The following is a 14328-nucleotide window of genomic DNA, read 5'->3' as shown; positions in this document are numbered from 1 at the left end:
ATACAAAAGATCTACCAAACACTTTATTACGACATTATTTCTTTCAATCATTTCTGTTTTGACGGATTCAGTCCGAGGTCAACACACTCAGTACCACTGCTGTGGTCCAGTGTGGAAGTGGACATACTTTTTAAGTGTGTTTTCTGAACTAACTGATACTCACCATATGTTCATATTGGTAGTTAGTATTCAACATGTAACTTGTGAGGACGAAGTAGAGGGCAGAGAGCTGGGTGTCATGGTGGATGCGACAGGTGCTGCAGGAATTGTGTCATATCCCAAAGTGGAAATGCTGAGGGCCAAGGAATCAGGACCAGATGTAACAGTGAAGAGATGAAGCCTGAGAAACATATTAGTTCAGCACTGCGAGACAATCAGTGATGTCACAGAATCCCTCAACTTTTCCTCCATGCCGTCTGTCACATTATGCTCTTCTGTTGCCTCTGAATCAGGCTGCAGTGACTGACCAGTCTGCTGGAGCAGATAGTGAATTACAGTGAGCTCTCCTTCAAACAATAGAGACAAAGAGAAATATTTGCAAAACTTCATTAAGTTCATAAAAGATTACATTACCAGTATGTTCAGAAATGCTTACCAGTGTAACGTGAGTGTAAGGAGACCTCTGGTGCCACCTCCCTGCCAAACAGCTTCTCACAAATGTAGCTGTGTAAGGCCTGTTGACAGAGCAGCAGCACCACAAACATGGCATGTGTCATAATGTCACATTTCCTTAAATAACAAGAATGGTAAATTGGCCCCTAAGATTTTTTTAGTATTTAAGTATATGCTATGCATGCAAAGTATGTGTTTTGTGGAATACACTCTTGATTCCTTTAAACTTAAAATGTGTTTTTTAATTTGGAAATACAATAAATGTTTTCCTAATTTACAGAATGGCTCAGTTGCAGCAGCTCTGGTCAACCCTCCAACTGACCTCAACATGTCATTGTCTTTTCCTTGCCTTTTTCCTTTAATATACACAAACCAATTAGTGCATTACCAAAATAGCTGATCTATAGTAAATAAACAGTTCCCTGATCGATTGATTAATTAATCTATTAATTACAGCTCTATTTTACATCAACATCTATAGGTAACATGTGTTTTTAGACATAAACATTTTCATCTCTGTATATATATGGAAATGTGCTTATTTTATATAAAAATGAATGGCACATGTGTATAAAGCAAATTAGAGAGCGTATGTACAGCAAGTTAAAGCAGTGAGATAGCTGTCTATCTAATTCCTGACCAGAGTGATGTGATGTTGGTTAAAACCGCCCAGAACACAATCCAGATGTAAAGAGTTACTGACAGAAGTAGGATTCTCACCCACAACTCCAGAGCAACACTGTCACCTAAATGCAGGCGCTTCCTCACTGTAAATAGTGTCAACTATTTTTTGAATGGTAGACTGGTTCCATGGTGTAATGGTTAGCACTCTGGACTCTGAATCCAGCGATCCGAGTTCAAATCTCGGTGGAACCTGATTTTGAACAATCCATTATATTTACACTTATACAACACCCTGAAATCAGATGACAGTTGACAGTCAGAAACTCAATCATCACCACAAAAGTGGTAAGAAATGTAATTGAGTCATAGCGAGTCATTCTCTTCATCCATTCATTCATGACATGTGCTATGGTCACTTTCATTACTTTCACCTGTGTTCTATAAGCCGCACCTGCAGTAGTTAGTCTTCCTCCTATCAGTCAGTTATTGTCAGTTTATTTAGGTTAAAGCAAGGTTAGGAAGGATCCTCCTGATTCTCGCCCTTTCGTGGTCGATCAAGCTGTCGTTGATCGACCACACGTCTTTTATTGGCTGAAAATAAAGTGCACAGACGAGACTAACCCGATCAACCAACAAGCTAACAGCGCTAAGCTGTCATTAAACACAACAGTTAACAAACAACGCGTAAAATCACTTTTCCAACCCGTTTCTGGTGTTTTAAGTTAAAGTGGAGAGAAATTATGAAACAAAGCTGGGTAAGAATCACTTTTAGCCAACTTTGCAGCGGTTGGCTATGCTAGCTAGCGTGCTAATGTGTGGCGCAGAGCGAAATTATTTTTTTGACCACCAAATGCGCTATCCCAGAAAACTAATTCTATTTGCTTTTATGTAAAACGTTTTTATAATCCATACATCATTTATTTATTATTATGTGATGAATAAATGATGAATGAAATGCTGTGCCCACACTTACCTCGCCTCTGAGCTGTGAGGGCTACCTCTGTCTCAGGGAGATGATCGCTGAGTTGAAGAAAAAAAATGTCAACATTGAAAAATATCCAGATGGTGGAGAGACATAATACATCATAATATTCATTCCCATAAAAAACACCCTTCAGCGTACCCTAACGTTTTTAAAGAAGTCCCATAACTCATCATTTTCTCTATCTAACTAGCGCTAACTAGTGTCAATAATATTTCAACCTAAAAAGGTTAAGAATATGACAGTAAGATATGTGCATACATTACATGCTACCTGCTTGACAAGTACTTAATAATAATAATTCATTTTATGTATAGAGGCCTCTCCTCACTTAACACACATAAAATAAACGTAGTCAAATTAAAAAAGCTGGCGACCCCTGAAGGAAGCAGCCGAAAGGAAAAGAAGTCAAATTAAAAAAGCTAAGCTAAGACACAGACAAGGTCAGACAAGGTAAATAAAGAAATAAAAACAATACAAACAAATTGGTGATGGTAGTATGTGGGAAGATCATTTGGGGTAGGCTATTCTGAACAGGTCAGTTTTGAGATGTGCTTTGTGTAAATGTTAAAATAAGTGATTGTTTGACTTCCATTTAGCTTCCTCTGTTAATGTGTGGGCTGTTTAACTGGCTTACACAAAGTTAACAAAGAAATAGATCATGTGATCAGTAACACTTTCCCTGATAGTGATAGATTTTTGCTGTCACTGTTGGACATCTCAAAAATTGGTTTAACGAGTCTTATGTCTGTGAGCTTAGCCTAAGTAGTTTATCTTTCAATGGAGACCTTTCCCACTCAATATCTGTGCATGAAGGCAGCATGAAGAAAACCTCTCTCTGAATCCAACAATTTAAGTTCAGATCTCAGATTGACATGTTTTTGTAATATCCTGTGTAACATAATTAAGTAACAAGTTGACATATCTGTTCACACACTTCACGCAATAGATGAACTGATTGCTGTTGTAGTCTTACTTCTTGTTAATATTAACATGTACGTGTGAGTTCAGATCAGTTAAATACTGTGCACAAGTCACACACAGTATGTCCAGCAGAGGGCAGCAAAGACCAGTGCAAGGCTGAAAGGCTGTTTTCTGTGTTTTTGGTTAATAAAGGGCATTTTTGACAGCAGAAAGGAAAAGTTCTTTTTAGATATTGTATTAACCCAGAGATTCTGCCTTAATTAAGTCAAGAGGGGTCTGTTTTGTACTGGTCAACATTTGAAACACTTAATAATTTGCGTCACTTAATTCAGTTGTGTGAGTTGAAAGACTATTTAAATTTGTGTTTGTCAGGAGTGGGATTCGTGAAATTTGTCAGGAGTGGGATTTGTGAAATTTGATTTTCCCCTGTCCAGCCACTTTCTTTCAGTCCATGTTTCTTTGTAATGTCATTTGCCAAACTCGGCCCAACATTTGTGACAGAAAGATGGAGTACAGTGGTGATGATTGCATTTCTGACTGTGAACAATGAGCTGATTTTAGCGTGTTGTCATTCTTCATCAGTTTATCAAGTGTGAATACAGAGGATTGTTCAAAATCATTTTCCACCAAGACTTGAACTTGGATTGCTGGATTCAGAGTCCAGAGTGCTAACTATTACACCATGGAACTGACTTTACCTCTTTGAAACAATGAATTAATTACATTTTTTAAACTCTTAATTTACGGTGTTCACATTTAACATTGAAAACTGATTTTGAAATATAGTGTAGCCAAAAGAGCTGTTAGTGTAAAATAAAACCATGGTTCTCAAATTGGGGCACATGTACCACCTGTGGACTTGGAGGAAAATCAGAAATATGGTTTGTATATATATATGTGATCGGAGTGAAGCTGAGGAATTTTGTGGGAAATTAAACAAATAACTAAAATAACTAAATAAATAAAGAATTAAAGTCATCTTATCTCACATTCCATCTTAATCTAAATTTGTTATACCAGTGAAAAGTCCATAGCTGGCTTTGCTAGGCCTATTTACACCACTGTATTTCAAAATTGGTGATTAATATTTAAATAAATGTTTAAATATTTAAAATAATTACGATAATAATTATGAGTTTGCCATTCTTGTTGGTTCAGACTGACTGATGAGGAAAGACTTGCAGGTGTGGCCAATAAAACGTGGGACAAGCTGGTGGGCGTGGAAGAATGACAGGAAGTAAACTGATCTGCAACAAGAGAATACTGTTAGTTTTAAAACAAAACAAAATAAAACTGATACTAGTGCTAAATGAAGTACTCATACATAAAACTGTCCATTCCTTTACTCTTCTTTACACTAAGTGGCTTCTGTCTGTTTACAGCCAGGATATTTTGACTAGAATGGGGGACATCAAGGCCACAAAAACGTCCACCTATTGCTCCTCTCTAAAAATGGACTCAACCAAAAAGAGGAATTTTTTTTTCAAGGATAGATTTATTACAAAATAATAACAAATTATTATTTATATTATTATTATATAATTATTACTGTCCCTCTGTCTTATGTCTGTGAAGTCAAGCATAGCCACTGCTGCATGATTACACTGAAGGAGAAGATATTAGAGGGAGAGGACAAAGGAAATAAAAGATTTAGCAGGGTTTAGGTTAATTGAACAGCATATATTTGCACAATCTTTTGGGGCTGATTATGCCGTGTGTGAAGACTGCTGTGTAAGACTGTAATGTATTTGAAGAAACAGAATTAAAAAACATTCCTGTCAGAAGTGGGATTCGAACCCACGCCTCCAGAGGAGACTGCGACCTGAACGCAGCGCCTTAGACCGCTCGGCCATCCTGACAGAGGTGCAGAAAGGGGCGCCGATGTGTGAGTAAATCATCCAGCCAATTACCTCGCCACCTTCAACATTGGACCAATCATAACGTTGAAATGGAGGACGCCACCTTTCGTCGTATTCGGAGCGGGGCGAACGAGCGTCTAACGAAGCCGGTGTTGGAATCTGTGACCGCGGGTGACGATGTTGCAAAATTGAGTGCAAGTGCATGTTCAAATCACTACAGACACAGAAACAAGAAGGTCACAGACTAAATAAATAAATAAATAAATAAATATAAACCACACATGACGGCTGATGTGTTCACTTATTTTTAATTTCATATTCTTCGTCTTAAGTGCATATGAAGAGTTATTTGCACTAGTGTGCCATGTGACGTCACTAATAGAAGAAGTAGAGAGGGAAGAACGCACTGTTGTATTTAAACAAGCACTGCTTCATTTTTAACACCAGGGGGATTGTGATATGTGACGGTAGTCTCTCTACCTCCTTGATATTGCTCATTTACTTCGGGCACCTTTCCTCCACCCAACGATCATTTCAACAGACGGAGGCAGCTCTCACAGGTAAATGGAGGCACAACCTTCACTCATCATTCATTAATCACAAAAGCCTATTTCTAATTACAACCTTTTTTATTGGTGTATTGATGTAAAACTCGTGTAAAAGCAGACACAATTAGTTCTCTGGAAGAGCGCTTTTGGCGGACATAACTGACGGTGGCCCCGCGTCACATATTAGCATGCTAGCTAGCGAAGCTAACTTTATGTTGCAGAAGCTTCGCTAGCACGAAGTTGACTCCAAGTTGTATTCAACCTCGTCTCAATAGTTCCCCTTCATTAAACGTTAAGACGCACGAAACCCACAGCAAAGTGAGTCTCTTGCGTTTTCTGTTTGATAACTGCGTTTGACGCATAATAGTTGAGCGCTGAGTTATTTAGTTTTGGTTGCTATGGTGATTAACGGTCGCTTTCGCACATTAAAGGCAATAAAGTCACGTGTCACGGACTGGAGACTATATAGCAGGTAAGCTCAGTTGGGCTTCAGTCTGCACCCTGAGCTGTAACAGACAGAGTGATGAAAGCAATGGCTAAAGACAAGGGAAGGGAGACCTTAACCATGGACTTGCTTGCTGAAGTAGAGCTGTTTGAGAAGGCAACGGTCCAAGGAGAAGACCCTTTGCAGCTGATGTTGGAGGCACTGCTGGATGAAACAAATGAACCTGCACCTGTCCCTAATGTGGAGTTTGATTCCAACTCCCCTGATCTTCTCCAGGATATTGTTAAGGACCTGAGTGGAGAGACAGAGGGACCTGTTCCTGCTGTGGAGTTTGACGCCAACATTCCAGACTCTTTCCCGACTATGACGTTGGAGGCAATGCTGGGAGATACTGACGACAGGCTGCCTGTCAGTGAGGACGATTGGGATGCCATTACACCAGATTCTCTCCTGGAAAAGCTGGAGGCTCTGCAAACAGAGACAACTGGCCAGATTCTTTCCATTGATGGCTTTTGTGACCCCAGCAGAACAGACTCTATACAGGAGATTCTGGAGACTCTGCTAACAGAGACAACTGACCAGATTCTTTCCATTGATGACTTTTGTGATCCCAGCAGAACAGACTCTCTACAGGAGATTCTGGAGGTTTTGCTGGGAGAGACATCAGAGCCAATACCTGTAGCTCAAGAGCCACAATTTGATCCCCACTCTTTCCCTTCTCCTCCAACTCTTTCCACTGTCCCTGCAGAGCCTGTGTTTGACACTCAGCCTCAGCTGTGCAAGAATGTTCCTCTTGTACCGTATTCTCAGTTTGCACAAGAGAACTTGGTTGCCATTGGAATGTTCAACGACGAGGTGGTTTATGCTCTGCCACCACAGGCCTTTTCCCCGGCTTTCTTTCCCACTGCGCCTCCTCTGAACACATCCACATCTCGGAAAAGAAGAATGTCCAATCAGAAGGATGAGAGTGGGCAGTCATACATCAAGAAGCCGCCTAATGCATTCATGGTCTACCGACAGGAGCAGAGGTGCAAAGTCATCACTGAGCTAAACGTCAGAGACTGTGCTGTTGTGAACAAGGAACTTGGGAAGAGGTGGACAAATCTGCCCATGCAAGAAAAAGTTAAATATTATGAGGAGGCAGACAGGCAGAGGCTTTGCCATGAGCAGCTTTATCCCAAGTGGTCACCTTCGGACAACTATGGGAAAAAACAGAAGAGGATCAGGAGGAAGGGTCCCAAACCAATGACAGTTTGCACGGCCCCTCCTTTATAAGTCATTGCATAACCTTCTATGCATAAGATCTCCAATCTGCTAACTATGTGTGCCATTAATATTTATTATGAAATTATTATATTTTTATATTTAACAGAACCTTTTTGTGTGTTTTGGTCACAATGATACTGTCGTTACATATAGAGGTTGTAACAACCAAATATGGCCAAATATGTTGATAATACCAATCAGATTTTTCCATTTACTTGAAAGAACGAGATAATTGCCCATTACTGTTTGCAACCATGTTATTAATTGTTGGAGGCTGTGTTGCTTGTTGCCTGTTGCTGTAAATGTGTGTATGTGTGTGTGTTTGGAAGTACTGCAAGAAAAAAATATTTCCATACTTCATAATGTATCTGTTCATTCTTTTTTTCGATTCGAAAAATATAGTCCAGTCATGATTCCTGTTGTTTCTGGCGCTTAGAGTCAGATTCAAATTACCTTGTGTGTCAATCTTCATGGATGGATCCAGGATTGTGATGCTGCTGCTCTGTGAATTGAAGCATCTGCCTTACTAGGGCTGCAACAACTATTCAATAAATCAATTATTAATTAATTACTAAATGAATTGACTGAATGAATTATGAATTAGAAATGAATATTTCCTGGTTTCTATGCTAAGTGTAACAAATAAATCATTAAAACTGAATCATTTTGGTTTGTGGACATAACAAGACATTCAACAACATCATAATTTCCAGGTTTGGTCAAAGTTTTTCAAGATTTTTTTTGACATTTGCAGACTAAACAAATACTCGCTTTACAAGAGAATAATTGGCAGATAATCGATAGTTCCAGCCTAATGCCTTACACAGCTACCAGATGACCTGCTTTAAGGCCTTTGAAAATAAACTTCAAGACAAACTGCTCAGGTGAATTTTGAAACAACCTCTCTTTTCACATCAAGGGCAACACACTTCAAAATCAAATAAATTATAATAAACAGAAAAAATACTCACCTCATCGGACGAAACAGAACGAGGTTATTTTGAGCTGGTGTTCAGTGATCTGAAAATGCATCTGGGGAGCAAAGGCCTTTACTCTGTGAAGGGAAATGATGAGAAGCTGTTTGGCAGGAAGGTGGCACCAGAGTTTCTGCTCACCCTCATGTTTAATTGTTAAGGATTTGTGTAGACACTGGTTCTGTGATTCGATTTTTAAATCTTTCATCAACTTAATGAAGTTTTTTAAATATTTATTTTTGTCTCTATTGTTTTTAGAAGAGCTTTTTGGCCTTCAGTATCTGCTCTGGCGGACTGGTCATTTATTGCATGCTGATTCAGAGGCAACAACTCAGATGATGAAAGAGCATAATGCAGAGGACAGCATGGAGGAAGATGAGGGATTCTGACATCAATAATGATTCCACAGTGCTGAACATAGATTTTCAGTTTCTCTCTCCTAGTCTCGCCACTGTCCATCTGGTCCAGTGTGGGATTGACACCGGCTCTCTGTCCTCAACTTCATCTTCAGAAGTAACATGAAATACCAGCTGATGATGAAGATGTGGTGAGTTTCAGTTTTTTCATTTAAGAATATGGTGGCATACAGAATTGAGTCTGTCTCTGTTTTATATGTTGATATAGTGGGTATGGGCATTTTTTTAAAGTCAAAGTAAATATTGGTCTTTATTTTGCTGGAGTGGTAGGAATATGCTACAGCTGTCTATTCAATTTGAAAGAACACATGCTGCTAGTATCTATCTTTAATGCATGAACATTGTGTAGGAAATAGTAGAGACCACACACAGCAGTGGAACAGCTGTCCAGGCACTTTTACTGTATACAGTATAATTTATTATTCTTCAGCATTGCTTGCTATGGTTGCCACCTACAGTTAGAAGAGGTGAATGTATTCATTATTTAATACAGTTATTTAATAAGCTGGTGGGCACTGAAGAATCAAAGGAGGGAAACTGATCTGCAACAAGAGAATACTGTTAGTTTAAAACAAAATAAAATAAAACTGATGCTAGTGCTAAATGTAGTTCTCATACATAAAAACGTCAATTCATTTACTCGTCTTTACACTAAGTGGCTTCTGTCTGTTTACAGCTGGGATAGTTTGACGAGACTGGAGGACATCAAGGCCACAATAACATCCACCTATGGCTCCTCTCTGAGATTGGATTCAACCAAAAAGGTTAAGGATTATTTTTTCTAGGCTACATTTATTACACAATAATAATAATTCTTATCATTATTTATACTATTATATTATTATTATTTTTGCTCTATCTCTGTCTTATGTCTGTGAAGTCAAGCATAGCCACTGAAGGAGAAGGTATTAGAGGGAGAGGATGAAGGGAATAAAAAAACCTCTTCTGACTTGAACAGGATAAGTTACAGCCGGCTCTAAGAACTCAGATTTAGCAGGGTTTAGGTTAATTGAACAGCATATATTTGCACAATCTTTTGGGGCTGATTATGCCGTGTGTGAAGACTGCTGTGTAAGACTGTAATGTATTCGAAGAAACAGAATTAAAAAACATTCCTGTCAGAAGTGGGATTCGAACCCACGCCTCCAGAGGAGACTGCGACCTGAACGCAGCGCCTTAGACCGCTCGGCCATCCTGACAGAGGTGTAGAAAGGGGCGCCGATGTGTGAGTAAATCAGCCAGCCAATTACCTCGCCACCTTCAACATTGGACCAATCATAACGTTGAAATGGAGGACGCCACCTTTCGTCGTATTCGGAGCGGGGCGAACGAGCGTCTAACGAAGCCGGTGTTGGAATCTGTGACCGCGGGTGACGACGTTGCAAAATTGAGTGCAAGTGCATGTTCAAATCACTACAGACACAGAAACAAGAAGGTCACAGACTAAATAAATAAATAAATATATATAAACCACACATGACGGCTGATGTGTTCACTTATTTTTAATTTCATATTATTCGTCTTAAGTGCATATGAAGAGTTATTTGCACTAGTGTGCCATGTGACGTCACTAATAGAAGAAGTAGAGAGGGAAGAACGCACTGTTGTATTTAAACAAGCACTGCTTCATTTTTAACACCAGGGGGATTGTGATATGTGACGGTAGTCTCTCCACCTCCTTGATATTGCTCATTTACTTCGGGCACCTTTCTTCCACCCAACGATCATTTCAACAGACGGAGGCAGCTCTCACAGGTAAATGGAGGCACAACCTTCACTCATCATTCATTAATCACAAAAGCCTATTTCTAATTACAACCTTTTTTATTGGTGTATTGATGTAAAACTCGTGTAAAAGCAGACACAATTAGTTCTCTGGAAGAGCGCTTTTGGCGGACATAACTGACGGTGGCCCCGCGTCACATATTAGCATGCTAGCTAGCGAAGCTAACTTTATGTTGCAGTAGCTTCGCTAGCACGAAGTTGACTCCAAGTTGTATTCAACCTCGTCTCAATAGTTCCCCTTCATTCAACGTTAAGACGCACGAAATCCACAGCAAAGTGAGCCTCTTGCGTTTTCTGTTTGATAACTGCGTTTGACGCATAACAGTTGAGCGCTGAGTTATTTAGTTTTGGTTGCTATGGTGATTAACGGTCGCCTTCGCACATTAAAGGCAATAAAGTCACGTGTCACGGACTGGAGACTATATAGCAGGTAAGCTCAGTTGGGCTTCAGTCTGCACCCTGAGCTGTAACAGACAGAGTGATGAAAGCAATGGCTAAAGACAAGGGAAGGGAGACCTTAACCATGGACTTGCTTGCTGAAGTAGAGCTGTTTGAGAAGGCAACGGTCCAAGGAGAAGACCCTCTGCAGCTGATGTTGGAGGCACTGCTGGATGAAACAAATGAACCTGCACCTGTCCCTAATGTGGAGTTTGATTCCAACTCCCCTGACCTTCTCCAGGATATTGTTAAGGACCTGAGTGGAGAGACAGAGGGACCTGTCCCTGCTGTGGAGTTTGACGCCAACATTCCAGACTCTTTCCCGACTATGATGTTGGAGGCAATGCTGGGAGATACTGATGACAGGCTGCCTGTCAGTGAGGACGATTGGGATGCCATTACACCAGATTCTCTCCTGGAAAAGCTGGAGGCTCTGCTAACAGAGACAACTGACCAGATTCTTTCCATTGATGGCTTTTGTGACCCCAGCAGAACAGACTCTCTACAGGAGATTCTGGAGGTTTTGCTGGGAGAGACAGCAGAGCCAATACCTGTAGCTCAAGAGCCACAATTTGATCCCCACTCTTTCCCTTCTCCTCCAACTCTTTCCACTGTCCTTGCAGGGCCTGTGTTTGACACTCAGCCTCAGCTGTGCAAGAATGTTCCTCTTGTACCGTATACTCAGTTTGCACAAGAGAACTTGGTTGCCATTGGAATGTTCAACGGCGAGGTGGTTTATGCTCTGCCACCACAGGCCTTTTCCCCGTCTTTCTTTCCCACTGCGCCTCCTCTGAACACATCCACATCTCGGAAAAGAAGAATGTCCAATCAGAAGGATGAGAGTGGGCAGTCATACATCAAGAAGCCGCCTAATGCATTCATGGTCTACCGACAGGAGCAGAGGTGCAAAGTCATCACTGAGCTAAACGTCAGAGACTGTGCTGTTGTGAACAAGGAACTTGGGAAGAGGTGGACGAATCTGCCCATGCAAGAAAAAGTTAAATATTATGAGGAGGCAGACAGGCAGAGGCTTTGCCATGAGCAGCTTTATCCCAAGTGGTCACCTTCGGACAACTATGGGAAAAAACAGAAGAGGATCAGGAGGAAGGGTCCCAAACCAATGACAGTTTGCACGGCCCCTCCTTTATAAGTCATTGCATCACCTTCTATGCATAAGATCTCCAATCTGCTAACTATGTGTGCCATTAATATTTATTATGAAATTATTATATTTTTATATTTAACGGAACCTTTTTGTGTGTTTTTGTCACAATGATACTGTTGTTACATATAGAGGTTGTAACAACCAAATAAGGCCAAATATGTTGATAATACCAATCAGATTTTTCCATTTACTTGAAAGAATGAGATAATTGCCCATTACTGTTTGCTACCATGTTATTAATTGTTGGAGGCCATTCTTCATAATGTATCTGTTCATTCTTTTTTTCGATTCGAAAATATAGTCCAGTCATGATTCCTATTGTTTCTGATCACTTAGAGTCAGAGTCATTTTACCTTGTGTTTCAATCTTCATGGATGGATCCAGGATTGTGATGCTGCTGCTGCTCTGAGAATTGAAGCATCTGCCGTACTCGGGCTGCAACGATTATTTAATAAATCAATTATTAATTAATTACTAAATGAATTGACTGAATGAATTATGAATTATAAATGAATATTTCCTGGTTTCTATGCTGAGTGTAACAAATAAATCATTAAAACTGAATCATTTTGGTTTGTGGACATTATAATAACAAGACATTCAACAATGTCATAATTTGGTAAAGACAGATCAAACTTTTTCAAGAATTTTATTTTGACATTTGCAGACTAAACAAATACTCGCTTTACAAGAAAATAATTGGCAGATAATCGGTAGTTCCAGCCTAATGCCTTACACAGCTACCAGATGACCTGCTTTAAGGCCTTTGAAAATAAACTTCAAGACAAACTGCTCACAAATAATTGAGGTGAATTTTGAAACCACCTCTCTTTTCACATCAAGGGCAACACACTTCAAAATCAAATACATTTTAATAAACAGAAAAAATACTCACCTCATCGGACGAAACAGAACAAGGTTATTTTGAGCTGGTGTTCAGTGATCTGAAAATGCATCTGGGGAGCAAAGGCCTTTACTCTGTGAAGAGAAATGATGAGAAGCTGTTTGGCAGGAAGGTGGCACCAGAGTTCTGCTCACCCTCATGTTTCACTGTTAAGGATTTGTGTATACACTGGTTCTGTGATTCGGTTTTTAAATCTTTCATCAACTTAAGGAAGTTTTTTAAATATTTATTTTTGTCTCTATTGTTTTCAGGAGAGCTTTCTGGCCTTCAGTATCTGCTCTGGCGGGCTGGTCATTTACTGCATGCTGATTCAGAGGCAACAACTCAGATGATGAAAGAGCATAATGCGGAGGACAGCATGGAGGAAGATGAGGGATTCTGACATCAATGATGATTCCACAGTTCAGTTCTCTCCTAGTCTCGCCACTGTCCATCTGGTCCAGTGTGGGATTGACACCGGCTCTCTGTCCTCAACTTCATCTTCAGAAGTAACATGAAATACCAGCTGAAGATGAAGATGTGGTGAGTTTCAGTTTTTTCATTTAAGAATATGGTGGCATACAGAATTGAGTCTGTCTCTGTTTTATATGTTGATATATTTTATTAAGTCCACAATATCAGTAGAGTATAATTAAAGGCCAATGAAGGTTTTACATTGCTCTTTTCTAAATCATTTCATTATCTGCACAGGTAAGGGATGTCACAATCTCAAGTATGGTGTCGGAGTGGGTATTTTATTTAAAGTCGAAGTTAATTTTGGTCTTAATTTTGCTGGAGTGGTAGGAATATGCTACAGCTGTCTATTCAATTTGAAAGAACACATGCTGCTCTTGGGAAAAAACTGTACTATCTGATTTAAAATCTCATTGGGACCTAATTTAAACAGAAACAGACACATGTTAATATTTATTTTTTGATCTACCTATAGTATCTATCTTTAATGCATGAACATTGTATAGGAAATAGTAGAGACCACACACAGCAGTGGAACAGCTGTCCAGGCACTTTTACTGTATACAGTATAATTTATTATTCTTCAGCATTGCTTGCTATGGTTGCCACCTACAGTTAGAAAAGGTAGAAGAGCAATTATTTAATATGGTAAAAGCTAAAACCTATGTGTGATGTGTGTTTTTTACTTTGTAAACCTCTAACAAAGAATTAATTTAGGATGCTGACACTTATTCTTTCACAATACTTGATCCATGACTTGTGTCCATTTACCTTGTGATTACATTAAGCAAAGGAAAGACGACTTGTTGTCCATTAGGGATCCTGCATCACAGTGTCCAGTTGTTCAGGGTCTTCTGGACGTCACTCAGCAAACAGACAGAGAAGTTATTGTCTGATAAATCTTAACAAGCAAGTGGCTAAATTGGAGTCACA

The 14328-nt window shown here is 39.7% G+C and overlaps 1 long non-coding RNA gene and 3 other non-coding genes across 4 annotated transcripts; 1 reads left to right on the top strand and 3 right to left on the bottom strand.

The window, feature by feature from the left end:
* The first annotated feature begins 1416 nt into the window (after positions 1–1416).
* Positions 1417–1488, top strand: trnaq-cug. The gene has a single exon. It is a non-coding gene; the product is annotated as a tRNA-Gln (tRNA).
* A 3430-nt stretch (positions 1489–4918) lies between these two features.
* Positions 4919–5001, bottom strand: trnal-cag. Its single transcript has one exon. It is a non-coding gene; the product is annotated as a tRNA-Leu (tRNA).
* Positions 5002–9766: 4765 nt separating this feature from the next.
* trnal-cag lies at positions 9767–9849 on the bottom strand. The gene has a single exon. It is a non-coding gene; the product is annotated as a tRNA-Leu (tRNA).
* A 2567-nt stretch (positions 9850–12416) lies between these two features.
* On the bottom strand, positions 12417–14238 carry LOC122766116. The gene is made up of 3 exons (XR_006360037.1): positions 14167–14238; positions 12934–13016; positions 12417–12473 (listed from the first exon to the last, which is right to left on the bottom strand). It is a non-coding gene; the product is annotated as an uncharacterized LOC122766116 (long non-coding RNA).
* Between the last annotated feature and the right edge of the window lie 90 nt (positions 14239–14328).

This window comes from Solea senegalensis, linkage group LG3, assembly GCF_019176455.1.
Source record: "Solea senegalensis isolate Sse05_10M linkage group LG3, IFAPA_SoseM_1, whole genome shotgun sequence".
NCBI classification, from domain to species: domain Eukaryota; kingdom Metazoa; phylum Chordata; class Actinopteri; order Pleuronectiformes; family Soleidae; genus Solea; species Solea senegalensis.
This window is presented reverse-complemented; position numbering and strand designations above follow the sequence as displayed.